Source organism: Mandrillus leucophaeus, unplaced genomic scaffold, assembly GCF_000951045.1.
Source record: "Mandrillus leucophaeus isolate KB7577 unplaced genomic scaffold, Mleu.le_1.0 Scaffold108, whole genome shotgun sequence".
NCBI classification, from domain to species: Eukaryota; Metazoa; Chordata; class Mammalia; order Primates; family Cercopithecidae; genus Mandrillus; species Mandrillus leucophaeus.
Window position 1 is genome coordinate 4,126,863 of NW_012098987.1, and position 4,587 is coordinate 4,131,449.

Genomic DNA, 4,587 nt, shown 5'->3' on the forward strand with positions numbered 1-4,587 from the left:
ATAAAAGGAAAGAAATAGCCGGGCACGGTGACTCAAGCCAAGACCGCACCACTGCACTCCAGCCTGGGCAACAAAACCAGAACTCCTCCAAAAAAAAAAAAAAAAAAAAGAATAGAGTGTGCAGCAGTAAGGGTGGAAGCAGGGAAGTCCTTTAGGAGGCTTTTGCAGTAATCCAGGTGACAGAGATGATAGGAACTTGGTGGAAGCAGCAGAAGTGGTGGAAAATGGTTATCATCCTAGATGTATTCTTTTTGTTTGCTTGTTTGTTTGTTTGTTTTGAGATGGAGTCTCAGTCACCCAGACTGGGGTGCAATGGTGCGATCTTGGCTCACTGCAACCTCCGCCTCCCAGGTTCAAGTGATTCTCCTGCCTCAGCCTCCCAGGTAGCTGGGATTACAGGCACCCATGACCATCCCCGGCTAATTTTTGTATTTTTAGTAGAGATGAGGTTTCACCATGTTGCCAGCCTGGTCTTGAACTCCTGACCTCAGATGATCCACCTGTCTTAGCCTCCCAAAGTGCTGGGATTACAGGCGTGAGCCACTGTGCCTGGTCAGATGTATTCTTAAAGTAGAATCAGTGAGATTTGCTGAGGAATTTCTTTTTTTTTTTTTTTGAGATGGAGTTTCACGACGTTGCCCAGGCTGGAGTGCACTGGCGCCATCTCGGCTCACCGCAACCTCTGCCTCCTTGGTTCAAGCGATTCTCCTGCCTCAGCCTCCCACCTCAGCCTCCCAAGTAGCTGGGACTACAGGCACGTACCACCATGCCCAGCTAATTTTTTGTATTTTGGTAGAGATGGGATTTCACCGTGTTAGCCAGGATGGTCTTGATCTCCTGACCTTGTGATCCGTCCACCTGTCTCCCAAAGTGCTGGGATTACAGGCGTGAGCCACCACACTCAGCCTGCTGAGGAATGTAATGTGGGGTATAAGAGAAAGAATCAAGAATGATTTCAGGATGTTTGGTGTGAGCATCTGGAAGAGTGAAGTTGCCATTCACTAAGATGGAGAAGACTAGGGGAAAAGCAGCTTTGGGAGAGAAAACTCAAAAGTGTGGCTCCTAGAGATTGTTGTTCACTTCAAAACCCTTACATCTATTCTAGAACCAAAACAACAGAAATTGAGAAGCTGCCTTTAAATTTCATATGGAAGGCCAGGCACAGTGGCTCATGCCTGTGATCGCAGCACTTTGGGAGGCTGAGGCAGACAGATCACCTGAGATCGGGAGTCCGAGACCAGCCTGACCAACATGGAGAAACCCTGTCTCTACTAAAAATACAAAATTAGCTGGGCGTGGTGGCACATGCCTGTAATCCCAGCTACTCAGGAGGCTGAGGCAGGAGAATCACTAGAACCTGGGAGGCGGAGGTTGCAGTGAGCCGAGATCGTGCCATTGCACTCCAACCTGCAAAATAATAGCAAAACTCCGTCTCAAAAAAAAAAGAAAAAAGAAAAAAATTCATATGGAAATTCAGGGAACTGGACAGTCAAAACAATCTTGAAAAAGAACAAGGTTGAAGGACTCACATATCCTGATTTCAAAACACTATGTAGCCACAATAATCAAGGTAGTATGATACTAGCTTGAGGACAGACATACAGATCAATGGAATAGAATTGACAGTTCAGAAAGAAACCTTTACATCCATCGTCAATTTATCTCAACAGAGGTGCCAAAACCATTCAAAGAGGAACAGTCTTTTAAACAAATGGTGCTGAAAGAACTGGATATCCACACACAAAGGTTGAAGTTAGACCTCCTACCTCACACCATATTTAAAAATTAACTTAAAATGGATCAAAGAACGAAAAGTAAGAGGTAAAACGATAAAACTTTTAGAAGAAAACATAAGTATAAATCTTCATGACCTTGAATTTGACAATGTTTTCTTAAATTTGACATCAAAAGCACAAACAACAAAAGGAAAAACAGGCTGGGTGTGGTGGCTCAAGCCTATAATCCCAGCACTTTGGGCTGATGCGGGTTGATCACTTGAGGTCAGGAGTTTGAGACCAGCCTGGCCAACATAGCAAAACCCTACCTCTACTAAAAATACAAAAATTAGCCAAGCATGGTGGCACATGCCTGTAATCCCAGCTACTCTAGAGTCTGAAGCAAAAGAATCACTTCAATCCAGGAAGCAGAGGTTGTTGTGAGCCAAGATCATGCCACTGCAGTCCAACCTGGGCGACAGAATCAGACTCTGTCTCAAAAAAAAAAAAAAGGAAAAATAGATTAAATATACTTCAATGAAATTAAAAATCAAAGCAGGTCATAGAAATTAAGGAAGGAGGGAAAAAAGCGAGGGAGGGAGGAAGAGAGAAGGGTACAAAGGAAGGAAGAAAAAAGTAGGAATGAAAACATAAAACAACATAAACCAACATAAAATACAGAAAATAATGATCCTCAGTCAAGTTCCTTCGGCATTATATTAACCTTTCTTCACTTCTAACCATCTGCAGAAACTGTTTTCCAGGTTGTATTTTCCCTCTAAAGCAAGTTTTTAAGAAGGCCGGGGGGGAAAAAAAAAAAAAAAGTAACAAGAACAGTGAGTGGAGAATCAACAAATTTAATTAGCAATGATTAGAGAAAACGTACATAGCGCAACTCTGTAATCCCTCTACCCCCAACTCCAACATCTGACTGATAAACCAACCATAAAAAGTGAGAATCCATCCGGAAGGAAAGAACAGCTGTTAGCTGCAGGGGTAAGGAAGAGGACCCTGTGGCAGAAGACCCTGAGGCCATGCAGGCCCAGGTGGCCAGCAGGAGCTAAAAGGCTGGGAAGGCTCCTCAGTCCAGGGCTCACAAAATTCCCTTCGCTTCAGGCCTGCCGTTGCTGAGCTGGTGATCCACTGGGACAGAGACAGGCTTTGGCAATAGTTACTAAAGCCTGTCATCACATCAGCCCACCACCAGTCCCGACGGGAGGGCTTGGCTGCCAGGTAGAGTTTTCTGTCTAACTGACAGGAGAAGGGAGAGCCCCTCCCTCGCAGCCAGTCTGCAGTCCAGACCCTCACCGAGAGGGCAACCGGATTAAACAGTTAAACTGAAAGCTAAAGAGGGAGGAATGAACTGGGGGGCGTGCGGGAGGTAGGGGACTTTCCTCCTTTCCCTCCAGGAAAGTTTCCTACCCCTGATGGGCACCCTCGCACCTGGATGCAACCCGGAGGCGACCTGAGACCCTGGCCGGACCCCGGACCGCACCTGACCAGCACCAGGCGGTTGTCATCACTGGGGTCTGCACTGAGGGCCTGGGAGAGAAGCCACTTTTCCGGCGGGCTCGGGTGCCAGGAGGCGAGGAGAAAGGGCGGCGCAGCCTCCGACCCCAGCCCCAGGACGGCCCCACGGGGAAGCCTCGCTCGGTCCTCCCGGAGGGACCGAACCCGCCGCGAGCCTCCCGCTCCTCAGGCCCCTCACCTGGCTCGCCCCGCAGTCCTCTCCCCGCCCGGCTCGAGTCCCCGCGCGCCGCGTCCACCCGCCGCTGGCCTTTTTTGGGCTCTTGGCGGGTATTTTCCGCCTGGCCCCACATCACTTCCCGTAAAGGAGAGCGAGGTGGGGCGGGACCTTCTCTCCTCCACCTCCCGCCTCCTTCTGTCACCTTGGGAGCGGCCCCTGCCCGGTTGGCGGGGGTTGGGGGACTGTCGCGCTCTCCCCCGCCGCCGCGCCTCCGAGGGGTCCTCTCTGAGCCCCGAAAAGGCCCTGCTCGCCTCCTTTGTCCCAACACTAGTTTCCACTGCCCCGTTCTGGAAGGTGCTAGAAGATAAAGGGATGTTTTCGTTTTGAGACACGGGGGTGACATTTACAAAGTGCACCAAGAACCAGTATGCGGCGAGGTGTCCTTTGGGGACTCTGCCCTATTCACCTCCCCCAAAAGTCATGTTCTAAAGGTGTTTTCCAGGGCATCAGATCGCGGTCGCCACCGTAGCAGCCGGAGGTGCCGGGCGAATGCACGCCGGCCCCGCCGGGGGTTCCCGAGCCCTCGCGGCTCCTGAGGCGGCGTCCCGGGCCCGGCCCTGCCGCTGGCTTCCCACCCCTGCGACTCCTGGCTCAGGTCGGCCTGGACACGGCCTTTCCGGGGCAAGGAAAAGTCTGGGATTCCTGGAAATAACATGGGAGAAAAATAAGTAAAAATTTTCGCAGGAAAAACATCAATGTAATTCTGAGAGGAAATGGCAAACGGAGTCTCTGCTCACACTGTCTAATTCAAGAATATAAAACCACTGTAAATTTCTAAGAGTGTTAGAACAATGCGTTTGAAAAGAAGGAAACTACAGTATGTTAAGGAACCGCCTCTGTCGGAAGAAACCTGCGTGCCTTTGCTGCCACCCAGTGGCTCTCTTCTCCCAGCGCCGACGGTGTCGCTCGGGCCTGCGGGGTCGTGAACCTGGAACTTTGTAGGGGATCAGGCCTCCTGGTTCCCACTCAGAGGCAGCCAAGTTCATCCACCTCAGCGGCCTTGGGCCTGCCCCTATGGAGTCTAAGGCAAAGGCCCTCTGAACCAAATGTTTCCACTTCTAAGTAGAGTAAAATGTTGAGAAGCCTTAGTCTGGCTTCTCTTCTGCCTTCTAAGCCATCTTGCTA

The 4,587-nt window shown here is 50.1% G+C and overlaps 1 protein-coding gene across 1 annotated transcript in view; it reads right to left on the reverse strand.

The window, feature by feature from the left end:
• Nucleotides 1–3,555, reverse strand: part of RAB27A (RAB27A, member RAS oncogene family) — a 107,041-nt gene extending 103,486 nt beyond the window's left edge. Inside the window, exon 1 of the mRNA XM_011986697.1 lies at nucleotides 3,424–3,555. The gene's annotated coding sequence lies outside the window, so the exon portion shown is untranslated. The remainder of the gene's footprint in view (nucleotides 1–3,423) is intronic.
• Between the last annotated feature and the right edge of the window lie 1,032 nt (nucleotides 3,556–4,587).